Raw genomic sequence first — 27,730 nt, forward strand, 5'->3', positions numbered from 1 at the left:
CCTGACGCAGCAAAACAGCCCCAAACCATGATGCCCCCACCACCATACTTCACAGTTGGGATGAGTTTTGATGTTGGTGCGCTGTGCCTCTTTTTCTCCACACATAATGTTGTGTGTTTCTTCCAAACAACTCAACTTTGGTTTGATCTGTCCACAGAATATTTTGCCAGTACTGCTGTGGAACATCCAGGTGCTCTTGTGCAAACTGTAAACGTGCAGCAATGTATTTTTTGGACAGCAGTGGCTTCCTCTGTGGTATCCTCCCATGAAATCCATTCTTGTTTAGTGTTTTATGTATCGTAGATTCGCTAACAGGGATGTTAGCATATGCCAGAGACTTTTGTAAGTCTTTAGCTGACACTCTAGGATTCTTCTTCACATCATTGAGCAGTCTGCACTGTGCTCTTGCAGTCATCTTTACAGGATGGCCACTCCTAGGGAGAGTAGCAGCAGTGCTGAACTTTCTCCATTTATAGACAATTTGTCTTACCGTGGACTGATGAACAGCAAGGCTTTTGGAGATACTTTTATAACCCTTTCCAGCTTTATTCAAGTCAACAATTCTTAATCGTAGGTCTTCTGAGAGCTCTTTTGTGCATCATTCACATCAGGCAATGCTTCTTGTGAAAAGCAAACCCAGAACTGGTGTGTGTTTTTTTATAGGGCAGGGCAGCTGTAACCAACACCTCCAATCTCATCTCATTGATTGGACTCCAGTTGGCTGACACCTCACTCCAATTAGCTCTTAAAGTTGTCATTAGTCTAGGGGTTCACATACTTTTTCCACCTGCACTGTGAATGTTTACATGGTGTGTTCAATAAAAACATGGTAACATTTTATTCTTTGTGTGTTATTAGTTTAAGCAGACTGTGATTGTTGTGACTGATTGTTGTTGTGACATAGATGAAGATCAGATCACATTTTATGACCAATTTGTGCAGAAATTCATATAATTCCAAAGGGTTCACATACTTTTTCTTGCAATTGTATATACACTCGATCTTTTGAATATACAACAGGAAGTGTTACATACAGGATGGAAACAACCTGAGCGATTGGTGTACATGGTGAGAACAGATCAGGAGAGTCCAAATAGGAAACAAAAAGCATGGGGAAGGTGCACAAGAGGTAAGCAACTACATGAGCATACCTGTTTAAATATCAAAGTAATCCTGGAAAACCCGTAGGTGAACCTACATTTAATGGTTAGGCAGTTCCAAAATATGATTCTTCTATTAAAACTGCTTGCTTTAGAGAATTAGATAAAACTTTAGCTTTTTTTTTTTTTTCCATAGCCCATGTTTTCTGCACCCTATGAAGTAAAGGGTGGCATTTTTAGGGGTTGTAAGAGTTCTAATAAAAACTACCCTAGGACCTCCAAATGTAAAAACTAAATAAATAAAACACACTTACCATTTAAATTCCCCGCCATTTCCAGTACTGCAGCTCCGGTCCTTATTTCCGCTTTCTGTTTCTATGTTCCAAATGGAACATAGGTGTAGACAGCACATGACCACTGCAGCCAATCGCTTAGGTCAGTGAATGGTTGCAGCATTCATGTGTTGTATGCAGCCTGTAAAGAAAAACCGGAGGTGCAGGCCTAAGCAGCAGTGCTGGATAAGGCGAGGGGATTAAATGTTAAGTGGGAGTTCTTTTATTACATTTAGGCCTCATGCACATGACCGCATGTATTTTGTGGTCCACAAAAAATACAGATGACATCCATGTGCAGTCCATATTTTGCGGAACGGAACAGCTGGCCCCTAATAGAACAGTCCTATCCTTGTCCGTTATGCGAACAATAATAGGAAATGTTCTATACTTTTGCAGAACGGACATACGGAAATAGAACGCACGCGGAGTAACTTCAGTTTCTTTTTGCGGACCCGTTGAAATGAATGGTTCCATATACTGTCAGCAAAAAAAACAACATAACGAACGTGGAAAGAAAATACGTTCATGTGCATATGAAGCCTTAGGGGCACTGGAAGAGCTTTGTTAGAACTCTTACAACCTTTCCTGGAGCGGTCTACGCGGACACGCGGATTGGACCTACTGAATGAAGATAAAGCCGTGGGCGGATTTGCCACATTCAAAATGCTAATTCAAATTTTGCCATCGGAAAAACCTACCATGTGAGCTCAGAGTATGAAAACATTTTAGTTGTTTGCCAAGTAACAGCCTGAATACACGTAGATAAGCACATGGTAAAATCACATAGCCTTTGGGTGTGATGTTCAAAGAGAAAAAATATATATAAATATATATATATACATTCATTCTATCTCCAGCAATTCTGGTGCAAGCTGCCATCAACAGAAACATGGGCACCATATTGTGGAGTACTCCGGTTTATGTACTGCACAATTAGAGTAATCCAAGGTAAGGACTTACAGGAGCCATGCTACAGTTCCCAATGAACAGATGTAGTTGCCGTAGATAACATTATGAGCTTTAATGGGGTTGAGCACTAATTTCCAGACCTCTCACACAGGCAGGACCTGTGTCCCCGGCGCTGGGTCCATTCTTGGTCACTCCCAGGCCTCCGCTGCTCGTCTCAGGTCCCGGCATGTAAACTTAAAGGTTTGATGGCGCTGCAGCAAGTCAATGGCCGCAGCGGTGATCTGCTCCCCTTGAATCACCTGACCATTTGACATGATGCAAGGGGAACAGAGGTCTGGAAATTAGTGCACAACCCCAATAAAGCTCAACCCCTTTAAGATCCTGAAACATTTATAATTTGAGGTTTTAAATACAGGCAGAAAGCTGGCACTCGTCCTTTATCCAGGATTATTCTATGCGCACAGTGACCATAGTAAAGCTATAACCTGGAATCTCACCTACCTTTTAGGAATTATAAAATGTAAACTATCCACAAGTAAATTATGCTATGAAACTTTAGATAAGACATAAAATACGGCTTGTTGTACACTAGTATAAAGCGCTAACAAAAAAGAAAGTGTGTAACTGCGGATAAATAAACTCAACAGAAAGGGAAAGTAAAATAACATGGAGTCGGCACCATCAAAACATGATGACTGTATTAGTCTCTGGTTAAATGAAAAAACTTACATCAGAGGCTTACGGTTTGTGGGAACTCTTTGATCCATACAGCTCACTACTAACCAATGTTGGATTGCCACAAAGTGTGACAAACAGGTGAAGGAGACCTCAAAACACTATGGGTTACTAAATGATGTAAAGACAAACCCACAACAACAACTAAACAGGAAATGAATTTCATCATTTAGATTTCAATTTGTCAACATATACGCAGGAACAAAAATGAAGGAGTAGTTCTAAACTTTAGTGTGATATCATGTAACAGCCTGATACACATTAAATATATATATATATATTTTTTTTTTTAAAGTTATCACCTTAAAGACCCTGCCATTTTTAACCTTAAGGACCAGGCCATTTTTAGCAAATCTGACCAGTGTCACTTTATGTGGTGATATCTTTTAAACGCTTTTACTTATCCAGGCCATTCTGAGATTGTTTTCTCGTCACACATAGTACTTCATGACAGTGGTAAAAGTGAGTAAAAAAAAAGTAATTTTTAATTATAAAAAATTTGAAAACATTTGCATATTTCCACATTTCAATTTCTCCATTTTTATAATAGATAGTAATACCTGCAAAAATTGTTATTACTTTACATTCCCCATATGTCTACTTCATGTTTGGATCATTTTGGGAATGATTTTTTTTTTTTTCTGGATGTTACAAGGCTTAGAAGTTTAGAGGCAAATCTTGAAATTTTTCAGAAATGTTTAAAAACCAACTTAAGGACCAGTTCAGGTCTGAAGTCACTTTGTGAGGCTTACCATAATAGAAACCACCCAAAAATGACCCCATTCTAGAAACTACACCCCTCAAGGTATTCAAAACTGATTTTACAAACTTTGTTTACCATTTAGGTGTTCCACAAGAATTAATAGAAAATAGAGATACAATTTCAAAATTTCACTTTTCTGGCAGATTTTCCATTTTAATAAATTTCTTTTCAGTTACAAAGCAAGGGTTAACAGCCAAACAAAACTCAATATTTATGGCCCTGATTCTGTAGTTTACAGAAACACCCCATATGTGGTCGTAAACAGCTGTACGGGCACACGGCAGGGCGCAGAAGGAAAGGAATGCCATACGGTTTTTGGAAGACAGATTTTGCTGGACAGTTTTTTTGACACCATGTCCCATTTGAAGCCCCCCTGATGCACCCCTAGAGTAGAAACTCCCAAAAATTGACCCCATTTGAGAACCTACGGGATAGGGTGGCAGTTTTATTGGTACTAGTTTAGGGTACATATGATTTTTGGTTGCTATATATTACACTTTGTGAGGCAAGGTAAAAAGAATTTGCTGTTTTGGCACTGTTTTTATTTGTTATTTACAACATTCATCTGACAGGTTAGATTATGTAGTATTTTTATAGACCAGGTTGTCACGGACACAACGATACCTAATATGTATATATTTTTTTTTATTTATGTAAGTTTTAAACAATGATTTCATTTTTGAAACAAAAAAAAATATTAATCGTGTATTAGTGTCTCCATAGTCTGAGAGCCATAGTTTTTTTCAGTTTTTGGGCGATTATCTTAGGTAGGGTCTCATTTTTTGCGGGATGAGATGACGGTTTGATTGGCACTATTTTGGGGTGCATTTGACATTTTGATCGCTTGCCATTACACTTTTTGTGATGTAAGGTGCCAAAAAAATGGTTTATTTAGCACAGTTTTCATTTTTTAGTGTTCATCTGAGGGGTTAGGTCAGTGGTGGGCAAACTTTTTTGTCAACTGAGCCAAATATCGCCAAAACCACGATTGAAATTTTTAAAACCTGAGCCACATTTTTAAAACCTAAAATATATAGGAAGGAAGCGTATGCTGAAGTGAATGGGTCCATGATGCGGGCTGCACACAGCCGTGTGCAGCCCGCATCATGGACCCATTCACTTCAATGGGTCCAGGATCCGGGATATGAGTGCTTCCGTGGTGCTTCTGGCTGTGCATACATGGACACACTCATACACACACTCTCCACATACATGGACACACTCATACACACACTCTCCACATACATGGACACACTCATACACACACTCAACATATACATAGATGCATTCATACATGTGCTCACCATATACATAGATGCATTCATACACACACTCTCCACACATACATGGACGCACTCATACACACACTCTCCACACATACTCTTCACATACAGGGACGCACTCATACATGCATTCTCCACATACATGGATGCATTCATACACACAGTCACCACATACATGGACGCACACATATACAATACACATATATAGACACCCAGCTTTCCTGCTGTGCCTCTCCCACATACTCTAATGCCTCTGCACTTGTGCCATGCAGGATAGCAGGGAAGCTGGATGATATTTCATGATCTAATTCTCCCAGCTTTCCTACTGTACTGCAGGTCACATGTGCACAGTCTGGGAAAGCTGAATATAACCGCAGTAATTCCCCTGCTACTCACATCAATAGTGCAGTTGTGGCAATCCAACTGATGTTCAGCTTGCTGGGCAGGGAAGATTGGAAGGTTCAGGCTGCAGGAATCGCGGGTAGAAAAGGGGGCGAGGCTATTATAGCTCCACCCACATCGGGCCGTCCGGTTGAGGGTCACTGTCCAACTGAGGAGAGGGAGAGGCAGAGCAATGTCACTGATGTCAGGACAGTGACAGAGGTGCAAGGGCAGGACTCTGGACCCGATGCAGGAGCAACACGCCCTCTCTTGCTTTGTGGACCGCAAATGCATCCCACAGGCAAGATTCCTCTGTAGTGCAGGATGGGTTGGTTTCGCCGTGGGAGCCCGCACCAAAGAGCCGCATTCAAGGGTCTAAAGAGCCGCTTGTGGCTCACGAGCCGCACTTTGCCGACCACTGGGTTAGGTCATGTGATATTTTTATAGAGCCGGTCGATCTGTACGCGGCGATAGCCAATATGTATACATTTTTTATTTTTGTAAGTTTTACACAACAACAGCTTTTTTAAAACAAAAATAAAATGATGTTTTGGTGTCTCCATATTCTGAGCCATAGTTCTTTTTTATTTTTTGGGCAATTGTCTCAGGTAGGGGCTCATTTTTTGCCGGGCGGCGGTGATCGGAAATACACATGACGTACCGGTACGTCATGTGTCCTTAAGTACCAGGACATCATGCCGTAACGGTACATCATGTGTCCGCAAGAGGTTAAGGACCAGGCCATTTTTAGCAAATCTGACATGTGTCAATTTATGTGGTGATATCTTTAAAACGCTTTTACTTATCCAGGCCATTCTGAGATTGTTTTCTCGTCACATATAGTACTTCATGACAGTGGTAAAATGGAGTCAAAAAAAGTAATTTTTATTTATAAAAAATACATTTACTCAAAAATTAGAAAAAAAATTGCATATTTCCGAATTTCAATTTCTCCATTTTTATAGTAGATAGTAATACCTCCAAAAATAGTTATTACTTTACATTCCCCCTCTGTCTACTTCATGTTTGGATCATTTTGTGAATGCCATTTTATTTTTGGGGACGTTCGAAGGCTTAGAAGTTTAGAAGCAAATCTTGAAATTTTTCAGAAAATTTCCAAAACCCACTTTTTAAAAGGACCAGTTCAGAACTGAAGTCACTTTGTGAGGCTTACATAATAGAAACCACCCAAAAATTACCCTATTTTAGAAACTACACCCCTCAAGGTATTCAAAACTGACTTTACAAACTTTGTTAATCCATTTGGTGTTCCACAAAAATGAATGGAAAATGGAGATGAAATTTCCGAATTTCACTTTTTTGGCAGATTTTCCATTTTAATCAATTTGTGTGTTCGTAAACTGCTGTACGGGCACATGGCAGGGCGCAGAAGGAAAGGAACACCACATCGTTTTTGGAAGGCAGATTTCACTGGGATTATTTTAAGCTGCCATGTCACATTTGAAGACCCCCTGATGAACCCCTAGAGAAGAAACTCCCCAAAAATAACCCCATTTTGAAAATAAAGGATAAGGTGAAAGTTTTGTTGGTACTAGTTTAGGGTACATATGATTTTTGGTTGCTCTATATTACACTTTTTGTGAGGCAAGGTAACAAAAAATTGCTGTTTTGGCACAGTTTTTATTTTTTGTTATTTACAATGTTCATCTGACAGGTTAGATCATCTGGTATTTTTTATAAAGCAGGTTGTTACGGATGTGACAATACCAAATTTGTATACTTTTTTTGGTTGTTTGTTTCAGTTTTACATAATAAAGCATGTTTGAAAAAATAAAATTTTTTTAGTGTCTCCATATTCTGAAAGCCATAGTTTATTTTTTGGGCGACTGTCTTATGTAGGGGCTCAATTTTTGCAGTATGAGATGACGGTTTGATTGGTACTATTTTAGGGTGCATGTGACTTTTTAATCGCTGGCTATTACACGTTTTGTGATGTAAGGTGACAAAAAATGGCTATAATTTTTTTTACTATGTTCACCTGAGGGGTTAGGTCATGTGATCTTTTTATAGAGCAGGTCGTTACGGACGTGGCAATACCTAATATGTATACTTTTTTTTATTTTAAGTTTTACACTATATCATCATTTTTGAAACATTTAAAAAAAAAAAAAAAAAAAAAAACACACTTTAGTGTCTCCATAGTCTGAGAGCCATCATTATTTATTTTTTGGGCGATTGTCTTAGGTAGCGGCTCATTTTTTGCCGAATGAGGTGAGGGCTAGATTGGTACTATTTTGGGGGGCATAAGACTTTTTGATCGCTTGGTGTTGCACTTTTAGTGATGCAAGGTGACAAAAAAAAAATAATTCTTTTTAAGCACCGTTTTTATTAAATTTTTTTGACTGTGTTCACCTGAGGGGTTAGGTCTAGTCGATACTGACGCGGCAATACCCAATATATCTACTTTTCTTTGTTAACTTAATTTTTTGTCCTACTATGCGACTTCAACATTTCAGGGTCTGATCCCTGTTTCAATACAGCACAATACATTTGTATTGTGCTGTATTGAACTATCAGTGTCTTACACTGTAAGACGCTAAAAGTTGCCTAGGAGACTGGGGCTGGATCTCCTGGGCTTCCGTAGCTGGCAGTCCCGATGCCTTGCTGCCATAGCAACCATCGGGACCCAGTCACTGCAGCACGGGGACCCGATGGGGATGTACAAGCTGCTGCAAATCCCCTGTATGCCGCGGTCAGCATGACTGCAGCATACAGGAGGTTAATCCGCCGGTATCCGTGTTTTCAGCCGGGCCCCTGCTGCTCATCGCGGAATCGCTTGTGGGGCAGCCGGTTAACCTTAGGACGAGAATGCTCGTCCTAGTGCATTGAGTACCAGCTAGTTAGGACGAGAATTCTCGTCCTAGGTAGGCAATGTGTTAAAATGTTCTTGCCATTGTTTGAACTCGTTAAGAATCAAGATGAGTTTATACTAATCTTACTAATGTAATTATCACTTGATCCCTTGAACCAGCAAACGCTCATTCATTGCATGATTGCCCGTTTTATGCGGCACATACACTCTTTGTTCGTTAGCAAAGCATCACCCGGTATAAATAGGGATGCGCTGCGACAATCAAGGAAGCTGTATGGATCCTTCTGCTTTGTACACCGTTTTCTTTATCCCTTTGGCAATATTATGCCACTGAAAATTAAATACAAAATATTGTCCTTCTGTAGCTGTCAGCAGAGAGAGATAGAATTCCTATGTAGATAGGTAGCCCATTGTCCGTTTACTGCTGCTGTGAGAGGAATGTGTTATCTGAAGGGTAATCATCATTCTTAATTGTAGGGGTAGAATTGAGAAAACAGTATGACAGCTCCATTGTTGTCATGATAGGCCTAGATAAAGCTGTCCACAGAAGACCACTGCACCTATTAGAGCAATATGTGATGCTCTAATTAAAGTATTACTCCCAAAAAAATAAATGTATTCTCTCACCTGTTAGAAAGGTGCATGATGTAATCTGTAGTGAATGTAATCTTCTAATCAGTGACTGTATTTGTCAGTTATACCTCCCTTCTGATTCTCACCGGTGTCATGTGACCAGCTTTCTGATCTGACACAGGACAAGAAGTCAGTTACTTCTCTATTCATTCTATGAGACTGCTATTAAGGCGCCATAGAAATACATAGAGAAACTGACCTCCTGTCCACACATAAGATGCTGTGTTATTTGGAGAGTCAGAGTGCTGGTCACGTGAGATAGCTGAGAATCAGAAGGGAGGGGATAACTCTCACATACACTGGTAAGAAGATTACCTTCAATACAATAAAAATCATGCACCTTTCTAACAGATCAGAGAATAAAATATTTTGTGGGGGTGCATCTTTAAGTCACTTATACCCCTCCCATCTCTGGTCTGAGTGAGTAAGTCAAGCGATGGAGCAGGAAGGAGAGCGCTAAGAGTCAGAACTTGAAATACAATATATGGAGTGACTTCCCAAAATTATATCCTTAAAACAATCAATTTTTTAGTGGTGACCCTTTAACGGCTGCAGGGAAAACACTGCAAGGGCTTTCAGAATTACATTAATGGGACATCTGTATGTTTCTCAACTGTAAAGAAACTCTTACCTGAAAGGAAAAATGATACCATCATGGGTCAGATTTCTGACCCAATAACACTACTTGTCATCAGAAGTAATATTTTCCATACCTGATAAAACAAGCAAATGGAGAAGATGGCACTCCCTAAGCACATCACGAGTCACACATCTCTGTATCCTGAAAATATTAAAAAGATAAACTATTACCAATATTGGCCACATAACCGCAAATCTTTATTTCCTATGTGCAGTGAAATGAATCATGCTATATATTGTATTATTTTCCATTTCAGATGGTGCATAAGCAATTTCCTCTGAGGCGCCACTGCTTCAGCTCAACGGCTTTGTGCGGATATTGGCAAACTTCCAGTTAGGCATTTTTGCTACTATCTGAGTGAGGAAAAACCATCTTCCCATTTAAACCAGATCACTTTCACCAGCAGAAAGGACAGGTGTCTATAGAGCTGATCTGAATAAGGGATATCTAATGGTTGAAGAAAGCAAACATAAAAATACATAAATACTTATGTATAAAAATAAGTATAAATATGTATTTGTTTTTTTTGTTATTTAAAGGGAACCTGTCATCACCTCACTGAAGGCAGCATACATTAGTGACGGAAATGCTGATGTCAGCAGTGTGTCCCTCATGAACTAATAGTACCGAGAACAAGCATCATAATCATTGCAGCCCAGGCCTGGATAAGAGTCCGACCTACCGGAGAAGAGTCCTGGTTATTCATATCTCCTGCTGATGATTGGCAGTTCTCTCCGAGATAGAGAGAAAACTAGGTAGAAGCCTGTCAATCATCAGCAGGTGGGCCGGTAGAGCAGGACTTCATGAATAACCAGGACTCTTCTCAGGTGGCCAGGACTCTTTTCCAGGCCCAGTCTGCAATGGTTGTGATGTTGGTTCTCGCTAAACACTTAGTTTTAACTTATAAATGACAGACCGCTGAAATCAACTCACCTGTCTATACTTTATTGCACCGTTAGAATGGGCACCATAAAGTTGATGACAGGTTCCCTTTAAGGAATCCTAGTCAAAATTTTAAAAAGCATACCTGATTATTGAAACCGCATCTTAATGTTAAAAGGGGCTCCCTCCGGGCTACAGTTATTAATAGTCTATCCTCAGAATAGGTCATCAATATCAAATTAGTCTGACACCCGACAACCTCACTGATCAGCAGTTTCAGGCTGCCACGGCACCGAAAACTAACAGTGTACAGAGCAAAAACAGAAAGATCCATACATTGTGTAGTCTCCAGTGTACAGCAGGGATCAGCAACCTTCAGCACTCCCGCTGCTGTGAAACTACAACTCCCAGCATGCACACTTACTCTGCTATTCTTGTAACTCCCATAGAAGTGAAAGGAGGATTGTGGAAGTTGTAGTTTCAGAACAGCTGGGCAGAGGTTGCTGATCCCTGGTGTTCAGAAACGTAGCTGTCGTTTACTTGAAACTCAGCTTCTATTCATTTCAATGGGAGCAGAGCTGCAGTACCTCAACACGACCGCTACATAGTGTATGGAGCCATTTGCTTCCAGCTCTGTACACTGTATAGTTTCCAGTGCCGTGGCAGCCTGAAACACCCCCTCCAATCTTATATTGATGACCTACCTGCCCGGAGAACCTCTTCAATCCATCTCTCGGTTTCATTTGGTCTAACAAATGATTGCCACCTTTTCACTGGTCATCTCTTAGGGTCCACTCCTTTTACATGGGCAGATGTAACACGATTGTTAGTAGGATCAATCTACCCCCCCTGCAAAAGGTTTCATATAGCAGCATATCCCGTTTACACAAAAGATAAAAGATCCAATGACAAACTGCTGCAGTTTGTCAGCTGATCGGTGGGATATTTATACAGAATGATGGCGGGCCAAAGGAATTTTTCTACAAACGTGCGTTCAAAACCATGTATCCCACCTTGTAATAGGGCCTTTCTACATCTACATTTTCTGCCATAGAGAACTAGTAGTACAGTCATTACAAAGGAACTACAAGTAAACAACTAAAATAATATATGTCTATAAACATGGACGGACTGGAAAAGTGGCCCCATGTTATCGGTGGGTCCAATATAAGTAGGCACGGCCAGCGATACTGTAGCCCAGCACAAAATGCTGACCCAGCAGAACCAAATTAACAGTACAGCACTGTCCTAAAGGCAATCTAATTTAATGCAGGGAGGCGCTTTCTTATGCCAGTCAGGTGTATAAGTACCAGATGCTAGCAAGCATTTATTAATGCTGAGAGAATCATATCGCTATATAACTGACAGGCGGGCTTCGGCAGCCCCCTTGTCATCGGCCCACCAGTAAATTTCTCTGTAGGATCTATGGCCAATACACCGCCGTTTATAAAGCAAGTGCTCATGCACACAAACATGTGCCCGCCGGGCCAATGCTGCGGACCGCAAACTGACCGAAAGTGAAACGGAAACGCCCCAGACGAAGCACGAGAGAAACCTGGGTCAGGTTTTACCATATTTTCGATGTGACGTTCATGATTACGATTTTGTAAGAATAATAAAGAAGCGTGAACTATTTTACATGCGGGTCTGTGCTATGTTGATACTCTCTTTGAAGGCGTGAGAAGCATACCCACTACCGCTCGTTCGTTCAGAGACTCAGAAGCTACGAAGGAGCAAAGATGAGGAGGAAATTGGAAGAAGCAGCATAAAAAGAACCAGTGATTTTTGTGTTACCCCCTAAGCTTTCCTTTACTGCAGCGCAGGCACTAACCTCTTTTTATACGTTATGGCTTTAGCAAACACTAATATACCCTATAAGCCAATTGTCACGGACGTACCGAGACATACAGTATGGACGTTCCCGCAACAGGTGGCAAGAGATCTGTGAGACTGGCAACACATGGTTTGTGATCTGAAATGTTTTCCTTTTGGATCAAATGACATCTGTGTTGTTTCTGGTGCTTGACACCTTCTTTCCCCAGGTGTGGCCATTAGGGTCATTAAACCTTCTCTATTTATTGTTGTTTCTCCCACTATGCTGTGCGGTTTATAGCTTCTGTTGGACTTGTGGTTAGCTTGTATTTGGTTCTCGGCTGAGTTCCTGGTGCTACCAAAGCTTAATTGAAGATAAGTGTTTCCTTTCCCTTTTGTATTTTGTTTTGATATAGGTGTGTGTTGCTTTTCCCTGTTTGTCATTAGGGAGACTCCTGTTCGTCCTTCCCTTTGGAGGAACAGGTAGAAACAGTGCAGACATTAGTTCCAGGGTCCTATAGGGCGAGATAGGATTCTAGGTATCCGGTGTATGAACCTGCCTATCTCTGGGGCCTGTTCATACTAGTAGTCTGTCAGGACTGGAGTTAGAGTTTTCTCTAGGAGGTGTCTATTTTCCTTCCCTACTTTTCAGGCCTTATTCCGGTAGCCCCTTTTCCCTCCTATGCTCAGTGTGGTGTTTTCCTCCTTCGTTAGGCCCTTGGCTGCCATGGTGGCAAAAGGAACCCTCTATCTCTGACTGCCTAGATGCCACAGTAGCTATTGACTGCAGCATCTAGGAAGTTAAGCAGCTAGCATCACAGTTATCTCCGATGCTGGCTGTTACATTGGGAGCATGGCTTTAGTCAGTGCCAGGCTCCCACAGTCACCCGGAGCACAGCGGTCCTGTGAGGTCTCTTCATTCCATGCCACCTGCGCCAGGATTAATGAATGAAAAGACCTCACAGACTGCGCAAAGAAAGTCTCATATGTAGAAATATGCATGCTTCTTTCTTTTAGAGAGTATAATTGCCTGTACAGGTGTCTATGATGTTAGTATAGGCATTATTGTGACCTCTAGGGGTAGGCAAAGCATTGAACAATTCCATACGGCCTAATACGAAGGTCAGTAAAATACATGTCTGTACATGACGACTAGATATAGCAATTTCAAGGCAATGACATATAAAGATCATGACATCTACACACCAAAATTACCAGTGCAACACCTACAATTAATCAGACTATATATTCTTTATTAATTTCATATCAAACACAATATAAAATAAGCAGCAGTGGCATATGCAAAGATAAGAGCCACACTATACAGTTGTGTTCAAAATAATAGCGTGTGTTTAAAAAAGTGAATAAAGCTCAAAATCCTTCTAATAGCTTTTATTTCCATACACACAAATGCATTGGGAACACTACACATTCTATTCCAAATCAAAACATGAAGATAAATATATCAAATTTGTTTTGTTACTCTAAAAAAAAAAAAAATAGAAAAAAAGTGAATATTAGACTGTTCAAAAAAAAATAGCAGTGTTTGTATTCTTCCTTATAAACTCAAACATTCACTATATAAATTGAAAAATGTTTGAAGATTTTGCTTTCCTTTGAATCACTTAACTAAAATTTAGTTGTATAACCGCTGTTTCTGAGAACTGCTGTACATCTGTGCTGCATGGAGTCAACCAACTTCTGGCCCCTGTGAACAGGTATTCCAGCCCAGGATGATTGGACTACATTCCACAGTTCTTCTCCATTTCTTAGTTTTGCCTCAGAAACTGCATTTTTGATGTCACCCCACAAGTTTTCTATTGGATTAAGATCCGGGGATTGGGCTGACCACTCCAGAACGTCAATCTTGTTGGTCTGGAACCAAGATGTTGCAAGTTTACTGGTGTGTTTGGGGTCGTTGTCCTGTTGGAACGCCCATTTCAAGGGGATTTCCTCTTCAGAATAAGGCAGCATGACCTCTTCAAGTATTCTGATGTATTCAAACTGATCCATGATCCCTGGTATGCGATAAATAGGCCCAACACCATAGTATGAGAAACATCCCCATATCATGATGCTAGCGCCACCATGCTTCACTGTCTTCACAGTGTACTGTGGCTTGAATTCAGTGTTTGGGGGTCGTCTGACAAACTGTCTCCAGCCACTAGACCCCAAAAAAATAACCTTACTTTCATCAATCCACAAAATGTCTCTTTAGGCCAGTCAATGTGCTCTTTGGCAAATTGTAACCTCTTCAGCACGTCTTTTTTTCAACAGTGGGACTTTGCGGGGGCTTCTTGCAGATAGAAGACACCTATGTGAAGCCAAGCTAATTGTAACAGTACTCACAGGTAACTAGACGTTCTTTGATCTTCCTGCAGCTGATTGCTGGCCGAGTCCTTGCCATTTTGGCTATTCTTCTATCCATTCGAATGTTAGTTTTTCGCTTTCTTCCTAAACTTTCAGGTTTTAGTTGCCATTTTAAAGCATTTGCGATCATTTTAGCTGAGCAGCCTATCATTTTCTGCTCTTCTTTATATATGTTTTCCCCTCTCCAATCAACTTTTTAATCAAGGTACGCTGTTCTTCTGAACAATATCTGGAATGACCCATTTTCTTCAGAATTTCAGAGAGAAATGCACTGTAACCAGCATGTACAACATTTGCTGCCTTCCTTCCTTAAATAAGGGCAATAATTGCCGTCTGTTTTTCAAAAAATGAATGACCTCACTCATTGAACTTCACACTGCTATTATATTGAACATGCCCCTTTCAATAAGTGATTGAATTACAGAGAATCAGCAGCATGCATATCATGACTGTTGGGTTTCTATTACTCTACTATACCTGCTAGTAAATTATTTGCCATGTAGAAATATAATTTCTACCAAAAACAGTGATTAATCAGGTTAGTGATGTCTGACTGCTATTATTTTGAACAAAACTGTATATGTCACATCTCCATAAGCAAATTTACCATTTGTAAATTCTAAGTCGCATTGGCGACCATTTTGGTCGCCATCTGGAGCCCTGCATTGGTCTGTATAATAATCTTTTCATGCATTCCCTGATGATTTTTTCATGCTATTTATTGCACTAGGCACTTTGATACCATTTATCTTGATTATCTACTATGTTCCCTCCCCCCTTTATCAACTGGGATTTGCTTATGGACATGTGACATATACAGTGTGGCTCTTTTCTTTGTATATGCCACTGCTGCTGATTTTATATTGTGTTTGATATGAAATTAATAAAGAATACGGTATATATTTTGATTAATTGTATGCTGTGCACTGCTAATTTTGGTTGGTAGATTCTCTAGTAATGTGCACAGTGGTTACCCATTGGAGCCAGTATAGGTTGGTGTGAAAGTTCATGACATGTATATAATGTAAAATGCTACAATAGCAGCACATGTCAATGTTCAGCAAAGGCAGGCTGGTAACCTTCAGGAAACGTCAGGAGAAACTGGAGTACATTGTCACGGAACCATGAACCAGACGTACAACAAGAGATAAATGAAAATAAGAAGGCTTTATTGAAAATAAAGCTGTAAAGCAAAAAGTCCAAACGGATGGTGAAACCGAGCAGAGTCTTTGCGAAGCCAGAGGTCAGGAACCAGAAGGGTAGTCAGACGAAGCCAGGATCAGGAACCAGCAGGGTAGTCAGACGAAGCCAGGATCAGGAACCAGCAGGGTAGTCAGACGAAGCCAGGATCAGGAACCAGCAGGGTAGTCAGACGAAGCCAGGATCAGGAACCAGAAGCAGCAGCAGTCTTAGAAGCATGTGAACACAAGAGGACCAAGCAAGGAACTGAAGCCACAGACCTCCTATATATATGAGCTAGGCATCCAGCTCCTCCCAGGGGAAGGAGGAGCCGCAGGGTGGAAGGCTACAAGAAACCCAGGACCCAAGATGGCCGCCAGCACATGTCAAACGAAGGAGAGCAGCAAGCAGGTAAGACCATGACAGTACCTCCCCCTCAAGGGCCCCTCCTCCGCGGAGCACAAAACGGTTTCTGAGGGAAGCGTGCGTGGAAGGCTCGGAGCAAGGCAGGAGCATGGACATCTGCGGAGGGAACCCAGGAACGCTCCTCTGGACCATAACCACGCCAATGGACCAAAAACTGCAACCGACCGCGGACCAGGCGTGAGTCCAGGATATTGCTCACCTCATATTCCTCACGATTGCCCACTTGGACCGGACGAGGCCGAGGAACCGAGGAAGTGAAACGATTACACACCAGTGGCTTCAACAGGGAGACATGAAACACGTTGGAGATCCGCATGCCAGGAGGAAGCGCAAGGGCATAGGCTACCGGGTTTACCCTGCGAAGCACTCGGAAGGGACCAACAAAGCGAGGCGCCAGCTTGGGAGTGGGCACTCGAAGGTTGAGGTTGCGGGTGGACAACCATACACGGTCTCCGACCTGGTAGGAAGGAGCAGGCGCTCGTCTGCGATCAGCCTGGAATCTCTGGCGCTGCGCAGAGACCTCAAGGGACTTCTGGATCTGTACCCAAGAAGCACGTAGGACGGAAAGGTGATCCTCCACAGCCGGAATATCCTGGGGAGAGAATACCTCCGGTAACACGGCAGGTTGGAACCCATAATTGGCCATGAAGGGAGACGTCCCAGAGGAAGAGTTCACCGCCGTGTTCCTGGCAAACTCAGCCCAAGGCAGGAGGTCAACCCAATTGTCTTGGTGATCGGAGACATAGCAACGAAGGAATTGCTCCAAGGCCTGATTGGATCGTTCTGCGGCCCCATTGGACTGAGGGTGGTAGGCCGAGGAGAAGGAGAGATGAATCCCCAACTGGGAGCAAAAGGCGCGCCAGAACCTGGACACAAACTGACTCCCCCGATCCGACACAATCTCCTTAGGCAAACCGTGCAACCGGAAGACCTCCCTGGCAAAAATCGTGGCCAACTCTTGTGCAGAGGGTAACTTCTTGAGAGGAACACAGTGGCACATTTTGGAAAACCGATCCACAATCATGAGAATGACCGTATGGCCTCGGGATGCAGGGAGGTCCACAATGAAATCCATCCCCAGGTGTGACCATGGGCGCTCCCCGGTGGCTATGGGTTGCAGAAGGCCCAACGGAAGGTGCCGAGGGGACTTACTCTGGGCACAAACGGAGCATGCCGCTACATATGCGGCGATGTCGGAACGTAGGGAAGGCCACCAGAACAGACGTGAAACAGCCCAGGACAGCTGATTCTTTCCAGGATGCCCCGCGGTCTTGGAGTTATGGTAGGTTCGCAACAACCGAGTGCGCAACTCCTCAGGCACAAAACATCTGCCGTTGGGTCTCCCAGAGGGAGCACCAGATTGAGCCGCCAAAATCTGCTCACCCAGGGGAGAGGTCAGGCTGGTGCGAATGGCGGCCAGGATCTGATTCGGAGGTATGACCGAAGTCGGAATCGACTCCTCCCTGGACAGCTCGGAGTACTGCCGTGATAAGGCATCCGCCCTGATGTTCTTGGAACCGGGTAGGTAGGAGACCACGTAATTAAAACGTGACAAGAACAGAGCCCATCTGGCCTGACGTGGTGTCAATCTCTTGGCCTCAGAAAGGTAGGTCAGATTCTTGTGGTCCGTCAGGATGAGAACCGGAACCACCGAACCCTCGAGCAAGTGCCTCCATTCTTTAAGGGCCTGCACGATGGCCAATAACTCCCTGTCACCAATCTGATAGTTGCACTCCGCGGAAGACAGTTTCCGGGAGTAAAACCCACAAGGAAGCAGAGGACCCTCTGGTGTTCTACGCTGAGACAGAAGGGCGCCTACTCCCGTCTCAGACGCGTCCACCTCGAGGACAAAGGGCAACCCAGGGTTGGGATGCGACAGAATCGGAGCCGACACAAAGGCGGACTTTAGGGCCTCAAAAGCTCGGATGGCCTCGAGCGGCCAGACCTGGGAATTACTGCCCTTCCTGGTCAGATCCGTGAGAGGCTTGGCCAGCATGGAAAAGTCCCTGATGAACTTCCGATAATAATTGGCGAAGCCCAAAAAGCGCTGCAGGGAACGAAGACCACTGGGCTGGGGCCACTGTAAGACAGCCGAAACCTTCTCAGGATCCATGGAGAACCCCTCAGCGGAAATGATGTAACCTAAGAAGGTTACCTGGGATCGGTGAAATTCGCATTTCTCAAGCTTACCGAACAGCTTGTTCTCTCGTAACCGTTGCAACACTCGTCTGACATCCAGAATGTGGGCCTCCATGGATTCAGAATATACCAAGATGTCATCCAAATAGACTACCACACACTGCTGCAACAGGTCACGGAAAACATCGTTGATGAATTCCTGAAAGACTGCGGGCGCATTGCACAACCCAAAGGGCATAACCAAGGATTCGTAATGACCGGTCCTGGTGTTAAACGCGGTCTTCCACTCATCGCCCGCCTTGATCCTTACCAGGTTATATGCCGCCCTCAGGTCGAGTTTGGTAAAGACCGTGGCCCCTTTAAGGCGATCGAACAGCTCGGAAATCAAGGGTATCGGGTAAGCGTTCTTGATCGTGATGCGATTGAGACCCCTGTAATCGATGCAAGGCCTCAACTCACCGCCCTTCTTTTTCACAAAGAAAAATCCAGCCCCTGCCGGGGACGAAGATTTGCGAATGTGTCCGCGTGAAAGCGCCTCCCTCACGTACTCCTCCATGGCCTCATTCTCCGCTACCGACAGTGGATAGACTTTGCCACGAGGAGGAACGGCACCAGATTGTAACTCTATGGCACAATCGTATGGGCGGTGCGGAGGTAGGGCAACCGCGCGCACCTTATCGAATACATCCCGGTACTCCTCGTATTCAGGAGGCAACAGAGAGTCCGAGGAAGTACACAGCAACTTGACAGACCCATGGATGCAACTAGCCCCACACTGCGGTGACCACGAGAGGATCTCGACCGATCTCCAATCGAAAGTCGGATTATGCTTCTGGAGCCAGGGGTACCCCAAGACCACCGAGTAGTGTGGAGACGAAATAACCTGGAGGCAGACCGACTCTCTGTGAACGGCACCAATGGCTATCCCCACTGGAAGGGTCTCATGAGTCACGTGTGGCGGCAGAAGGGGTCTGCCGTCTATCGCCTCAAGAGCCAGTGGGGAACCTCGAGCCTGCAGAGGAATGGAATTGGCGGCAGCGAACACACTATCAATGAACAAACCACCAGCACCAGAGTCCACCAACGCCTGGGTCGTCACCGAGCCCCCGACCCAGGAGAGGACAACAGTGATCAGTGGTTTGTCAACGCGGGAAACCGGGGACGAGGAGACTCCACCCAAGATCTGCCCCCGACAGGATCTCAGGGTACGAGCGTTTCCCGGACGGTTCGGACATGCCAACCGAAAATGCCCACCGAGACCACAGTACATGCATCGGCCCTCGCGTCTCCGGAGTGCCCTCTCCCCCTCGGACAGGCGAGCAAACCCCAGCTGCATGGGTTCACCCCCAGACAAGTCATCCCCAGGAGGCGTGGGAGGAGAGGGAGGCACGGGTGGGACAGCAAACGTAGGCACCAATCTGTTAGAAGACCTCCGCAGGTTCTCCTTAAAGGAAGGTCTCTCCCTGAGTCTGGTGTCAATCAAAATCAGGAAAGAAATAAGAGACTCGAGCTCAACTGGTAGGTCCTTAGCTGCAACCTCATCCTTCAAGGCATCCGAGAGACCATGAGAGAAAGCAGCGACCAGAGCCTCATTATTCCAGCCCACCTCTGCTGCCAGGGTACGAAACTCAATGGCGTATTCAGCTACGGATCGTGAACCCTGTCTGATGGACATAAGGAGCTTCGCAGCAGAGGCAGCACGAGCCGGCACATCGAATACCTTCCGAAGAGAAGCAACAAAACCGGAAAACTCGGCAACCACCGGATTGTTGTTCTCCCATAAAGGGCTGGCCCAGGCCAAGGCCTTGTCCGAGAGCAGCGAGATCAAGAAGCCCACCTTTGATCTCTCAGTAGGAAAGGCATGTGGCAGCAACTCGAAATAAATGCCCACCTGGTTAAGGAAACCTCGGCACTGAGTTGGCTCTCCCCCAAAGCGCTGTGGAAGAGGGGCAGAACCGGTCATACCCCGAAACACCGCAGGCGCAACAACAGGTGTCGGGGTAGACTCTGGCGCAACAACCGGAGCGGCAGTAGGAGCGAGCCCAGGAGCGACAACCGACCCATCGGCAACGGGAGCGAAATGAGCCGTGCGTTCAAGCAGGGTTTGCAACGCCACAGCGAACCGACCCAACAGGTGATCCTGCTGATCAAGTCTGGCAACCAGCGTGGGTAGCGAGGATGGCCCTGTACCGTCAGAATTCATGGCTTGGTCCTAATGTCACGGAACCATGAACCAGACGTACAACAAGAGATAAATGAAAATAAGAAGGCTTTATTGAAAATAAAGCTGTAAAGCAAAAAGTCCAAACGGATGGTGAAACCGAGCAGAGTCTTTGCGAAGCCAGAGGTCAGGAACCAGAAGGGTAGTCAGACGAAGCCAGGATCAGGAACCAGCAGGGTAGTCAGACGAAGCCAGGATCAGGAACCAGCAGGGTAGTCAGACGAAGCCAGGATCAGGAACCAGCAGGGTAGTCAGACGAAGCCAGGATCAGGAACCAGAAGCAGCAGCAGTCTTAGAAGCATGTGAACACAAGAGGACCAAGCAAGGAACTGAAGCCACAGACCTCCTATATATATGAGCTAGGCATCCAGCTCCTCCCAGGGGAAGGAGGAGCCGCAGGGTGGAAGGCTACAAGAAACCCAGGACCCAAGATGGCCGCCAGCACATGTCAAACGAAGGAGAGCAGCAAGCAGGTAAGACCATGACATACATGCAGCTATCAGGAAGTCTATTGTATGGCTTGTAAAAAGCTGATACTATGCATAATAATCCTCAGTGTCAGTGTTTACACACATAATCTGATCAGCCGCTCAAGAAGGGAAGCGTGGAAAAAAATAACCTGAAATTTGGTTTAACACCAGCTAAACTGTTCAGTAATGTATCCACATGGCGCAATGATCCAAATTCAGGCTGAAAAACACAAAGGATAAAAGAAACACTGAATAACTTGTATATGACGAGAAAACCTTTAAGGGGTTTCTTGACGTGTGGGTCTGACACCCCCCACAATCTGTTCCCTGCAGCCTCCTGCGCGGGTACTAGCATATGAGTCGCAGCAGGAAGCACAGCTCAGTTCAAAGTATAGTGGCCATGGAGGGTTACTGCAGCTCAGCTCCCATTCACCTGAATACATGGTGAGATACGGTGTCAATACTGGAATCAGATCCAGATCCAAATGTAATAAGGGATTTAATAAAAGATGACGAGGGGAAATTTATAAGCCCAGTATTCCAGAATTCTGTCTTCAAAAAGTCGCAAAATAAGGATTTGTGACTTTTTGGGCTTATTTACAAGGAAATGTTGTGACTTTTTGAATTTTTACACCAGTAACTCCAGTTTGGAAAAATAGGTGGGGAAGTGTGTGCGATTAGCTATGTTAATTAACATTACTCCAGATTTAAAATCACTGAGATTTTTTAAAACATTCCGAAAATTGTCTCAATCTTACTACATTAAAGAGGCGGTGTAGAAGACAGAGGTGTAAAGGCCCCTTTACACTGCTCAAATGTGAAGATGATTGACAGGAAGGAAGCGTTCCTTCATGACAATCGCCTGCTCGTCAGTGGAGGAGACCGCCCATTTACACGCAGCCATCACCTCCACAGTATGGGGAGGAGCGCTCACTAACGCCATCGCTTGTCCCCATACAGAATCATTTTTGCAGTTGCTGCTTAGACAGACAAACAAAGGATTCAGATATCCACACCAACGATCCAATTAATACCCTTTCATCAGGAAATGAGGGGCATCTTTACACCTGCAGATCATCACGAGAGTTCCTACAGCAACTGCAACTCTGGAGTTGCGGTAGCTGGTGAGTCACACTGCAACCCCATTCATTTCTATGGCTTGCTGTGCCTTTTTCATAGGTGTACAACATTTATATCAACATTTATATCCCAATTATAGTGGACTTGATAACCTATAAGAGGCCATATTGTCACATATTCACCATTTTGTATGTATTTTAAAATAGGCCGAAAGAGGTTCATGGAAAGGACACTGTTCATAAGGATTCTTCTCTGTTGAGATGTGCCAGTCTGAGAAGAGTCATTCTTGTCTCCTTATAGATTTATGGCCGAGATAAGAATATTCCCTAGACGCATCTGGTACTAATTGTCCCTACGGTTTAAGGTCTATTGATGAAGAAGAAAATCTGTGATATATGTATACACGTATACAGGGCTCCAGATGGCGACCAAAATGGCCCAGGAGATGATAGTTGATAGATGTTCTTCTCAGCAGCGCAGTGGAGAAGGAATCTCTCCCTCCCCAATGTGCTGCCACCAATAAGGAGAGAGACAGGAGGAGGAGGGGAGGGGCTGTGGCCACTGCGCCACCAATAAAGATAACTGACCTGTTAATACAAATACATGAGGTGTGGCACCTGAGGGGTTAACTGCAGCGGATCACAGCTCCCTGTCAGAGGTAGGGTGTCGGCTATTAGATTCCGGCACCCGTCTCCTCAATTTGTATTAACAGGTCAGTTATCATCATTGGTGGCGCAGTGCTAATGAGGGTTAAAAAATAACTAAAAAATGAACTCGCATCCTCCAATTGATCGCGTAGCTGCCGGTCTCCTGTTCGTTCTTCAGGACCTGTGGTGACATCACTGAGCTCATCATATGGTCCATTACCATGGTGATGGATCATGTGATGTACCATGTCATCAGCACAGTGATGTCACCACAGGTCCTTTGACAGGTCCTGAAGAAAGAACAGGAGACCGGCAGCTACGTGATCAATAGGAGGAGGCGAGTTCATTTTTTTTAACCCTTAATTGACCTTCTACTAAGCATTCTGTATTAAAGAATGCTATTATTTTCCCTTATAACCATGTTAAGTGAATAGACTTTCATCCTAGCAATCATGCGTGAAAATCGCACCACATCCACACTTGCTTGCGGATGCTTGCGATTTTCATGCAGCCCCATTAACTTCTATGGGGCCTGCGTTACGTGAAAAACGAACATAGAACATGCTGCGATTTTCACGCAATGCACAAGTGATGCGCGAAAATCACCGCTTATGTGCACAGCCCCATAGAAGTGAATGGGTCCGGATTCAGTGCGGGTGCAATGCGTTCACCTCAAGCATTGCACCCGCACAGAAATCTCACCCATGTGAAATTTGTGAGACGCATCCAGATGCGGATCAGTCTCACAAATGCATTGCAAGAACAAATCCATCTCTCCGCTTGTCATACGGACAGACGGATCTGTCTTGTATCTTTTTACACATTTTTACTGGTCTGCGCATGCGCAGACTGGAAGGACGGATCCGGCATTCCGGTATTTTGAATGCCGGATCTGGCACTAATACATTCCTATGGGAAAAAATGGCAGATCCGGCATTCAGGCAAGTCTTCGCCGGAGATAAAACCGTTGCATTCTACGGTTTTATCTTTTGCCTAATCAGTCAATGAACTGAAGACATCCTGATGCATCCTAAACTGATTACTCTCCATTCAGAATGCATGGGGATATACAAGATCAGTTCTTTTCCGGTATAGAGCCCCTGTGACGGAACTCTATGCCGGAAAAGAAAACCGCTAGTGTGAAAGTACCCTAAAATATTATTAAGTTTAAATCCCCCCTTTCCCAATTTTACATATAAAATATATAAACAATAAATAAACATATTACATAGCGCTGAGTCCGAAAAGTCCAAACTATAAAATCATTTAAAAAATATCTATGCGGTGAGCGCCGTAACAGAAATAAATAAAAACCGTGCGATTCGCCATTTTTTAGTCACCCCAAAAAATAGGATAGGACTGTTCTATTATGGGCCGAACATTTCATAAAATGCAAAATGCACGCGGCTTAATTTGGTGGGGTTTTTTTGCGTGGTATTGAGTATCGCAATACTTTTTTATGGTGACGAAAGAGAATCAAAATTTTGGTATCGAAACAACCCTACAGCGATCTGATCAGCGTAGCGTTGTCACGATAACAAAAATTTTATTCCGTTTCGATTTGGCGACTAAAAAACTAATTTGGCTACTAAATTTTTCAGTTCAAGAGCCAATGGCTGCTAGGTATTTTTTTTTTAGTCTGGAGCACTGGTATAGTGAACTTTAGTTTTTAGTATAAGATAATCAATAGGACACATGTATTGTACTATATTATTGGATATTATGAAGGACATCAATGCATCTATTATCTTTAGGAACGCATACACTCCTGAAGCATGATGAGAAGAATTTTAAGTGTAAATTTTGTTAGTAAGATAGTGTTATTTTAACTAACAATCAATCGTTGGAATAATGGAGGAGACGCACATGTCTGTGAGAGTACAAGGTCTATTGTATTCTAATCGGTACCATAAATTTGGTAGCTTGGGAAACGTGGTACCCAAATGTCTATGCTTTAATTGGTATATGTGTCAAAGATAAACCCTTAGGCTACTTTCACACTAGCGTTCGGGGCTCTGCTTGTGAGCTCCGTTTAAAGGGTCTCACAAGCGGCCCCGAACGGATCCGTCCAGCCCTAATGCATTCTGAATGGATGCGGATCCGCTCAGAATGCATCAGTCTGGCTCCGTTTGTCCTCCGCTCCGCTCAGCAGGCGGACACCTGAACGCAGCTTGCAGCGTTCTGGTGTCCGCCTGGCCATGCGGAGGCAAACGGATCCGTCCAGACTTACAATGTAAGTCAATGGGGACGGATCCGTTTGAAGTTGACACAGTATGGCTCAATTTTCAAACGGCTCAACTTTTTTTTTTTTTTTTGTTCATGGTAATGCAAACGGATCCGTTCTGAACGGATCTAAGCGTTTGCATTATAGGTGCGGATCCGTCTGGGCACATACCAGCAAGGCCAGATTAGAGGTTGCCAAACGACATCTAAAAAAGCCTTCACAGTTCTGGAACAACATTCTATGGACAGATGAGACCAAGATCAACTTGTACCAGAGTGATGGGAAGAGAAGGAGTATGATCCTAAGCATACCACCTCATCAGTGAAGCATGGTGGTGGTAGTGTCATGGCGTGGGCATGTATGGCTGCCAATGGAACTGCTTCTCTCATATTTATTGATGATGTGAGTGCTGACAAAAACAACAGAATGAATTCTGAAGTGTTTCGGGCAATATTATCTGCTCATATTTAGCCAAATGCTTCAGAACTCATTGGACGGCGCTTCACAGTGCAGATGGACAATGACCCAAAGAATACTGCAAAAGCAATAAAGAGTTTATTAAGGGAAAGAAGTGGAATGTTATGAAATGGCCAAGTCAATCACCTGACCTGAATCCGATTGAGCATGCATTTCACTTGTTAAAAAATGGGAGGCACATATGCAAAAAGTGTTGTAGTTCCTACACCGTTCACCTGATTCGGATGTAAATACCCTCAAATTAAAGCTGACAGTCTGCAGTTAAAGCACATCTTGTTCGTTTCATTTCAAATCCATTGTGGTGGTGTATAGAGGCAAACATGTTAAAATTGTGTCAATGTCCCAATATTTATGGAACTGACTACCGTAACTGTGTATTATTGCATATTATTGAGTTTTTTCTATTGATTAAGCTTTGATTGTATTTTAAGTTATTGTATTATAAATCATTTATATTTTTGCATAGACACTCCTACCTTATTTTACTGATTAATTCTATTGTGCAAATTAACGACGATCTCTTTTTGAGGAGTTTTATATGTCCACCTCTAAGATAAATTCCCTTTGAAATTTTTCCTTTGAGCCTTTCTTTTATATAAAGCATTTTCTTTAGATCCCCAACAGGCTGCACTGGTACAGAGAGAGGTTTGGTGGCACAATGGGTGTCCTGGCCAACATCGCCATATAGCCCCAGCCTAAGGCCTCTTTCACACTACAGTATTTTGCGTTCAGTATACTGGACGTTTTTTGAGTTCAGTATACGGAACAGATACTGAACCATTCATTTCAATGGTTCAGCAAAAAATACTGAAGTGTCTCCGTGTGCATTCCGTTTCAGTATTTCAGTATTTCCGTGCCGTGGAAAGATAGAACATGTCCTATGTTTCTCCGCAAATCACGGTCCGTGGCTCCATTAAAGTCAATGGGTCCGCAAAAAAACGGAATGCATACGGAAGGCATCCGTATGTCATCCGTATGTCATCCGTTTTTTGCGGATCCGTCATTAACAAATGCTAGGCCCAGCCCACTGTGGCCATGTGTTTCTTGTTGCCAAACTTTGGCTGAGCACAAATACAGGTGGCTTCCGTTTTTGATCCGTGAAAAACGGACCGTATACGGGAACCATACGGAAACCATACTGAAAGGTTTTTGCGGACATACTGAACGGAAACGGAGACACAACGGAACCCAAAAACGGGACAATGGATCTGTGAAAAACGGAACGCAAAACACTGAAATGGACATACTGTAGTGTGAAAGAGGCCTAAATCACAACTGCCAACTTTTTGTTTGGGATGAAAGCTGGGGCAGTGGGTGGGCGGGGAGGTTGTGGAGTGCAAAGACGATAATTTTTCGGGACCGATCAACCTAATTTTGTTAAGCACCACCACCTTTTCAGTGGCACCCAATTCAGGGTCTCGGTTTTGTATAATACTTCAGTTCATGGAGAGCTGCTTTTCTAGAAAATCCAATTGGCTGCTTATGACAACTTTCTTATGTTTTATGCATATTCAGGTAAATCATAACAGTTTATTTTTTAAAATAATGTAGAGACAGGGATATTAAACCTTTTTGTGATATACTTTATTAGGGAAAAATTTTTCTTTGTACTAGAAAACAGGGTGTATGCTAGTCTTCCTAGCAAAGCTGTAACTGAGCGTTACTAAGGAGCATGTCTTCAGATCTACTGATCGCTGAATCTTCCAGCATGTTTCATCTCTACTAGGGATGAGCGAATCCACTTCAGATGAAACATCTGAAGTAGATTTGCATAAAACTTTGTGAGCCAATACATTCTAATACTGTACGGAGCTCCTGCTCCGTACAGTATTAGAACAAAGTTTTATGAGAATCGACTTCGGATGTTTCATCCGAAGTCGATTCGCTCATCCCTAATTGAAACCATTATCATACAAAATGGAAAAAGACGTATAAACACACACCTGTCACCACTATGTATGCGATATATTTGCATGTAACCACACTTTGCATAATGTGCCCTCAAATCTCCCCAAGTGGCTAAACAAAGGCAAAAAGCAGAAGGATATACAACAGCATGACATCTTTCTATGGGATCATTTCTATATTACCAAACTAATAAGACACCTCCAGGAAGCCATGTCATTTCTATTCTGTTATGGATCCACTGATCACAGATGAAGACGGATCAGTGGTAATGTGGAACCACTAA

General features: G+C 43.5%; 1 protein-coding gene across 4 annotated transcripts in view; it reads right to left on the reverse strand.

Annotated features, from left to right (window-relative positions):
* OSBPL8 (oxysterol binding protein like 8) overlaps nt 1–27,730 on the reverse strand; it is a 243,922-nt gene that overhangs the window by 191,625 nt on the left and 24,567 nt on the right. For all 4 annotated transcript variants that reach the window (XM_040410150.1, XM_040410159.1, XM_040410132.1 and 1 more), the window contains exon 2: nt 9,686–9,753. The gene's annotated coding sequence lies outside the window, so the exon portion shown is untranslated. The remainder of the gene's footprint in view (nt 1–9,685; nt 9,754–27,730) is intronic.

The sequence above is a fragment of the Bufo bufo genome, chromosome 1 (genome assembly GCF_905171765.1).
Source record: "Bufo bufo chromosome 1, aBufBuf1.1, whole genome shotgun sequence".
In the NCBI taxonomy this organism is placed as follows: Eukaryota; Metazoa; Chordata; class Amphibia; order Anura; family Bufonidae; genus Bufo; species Bufo bufo.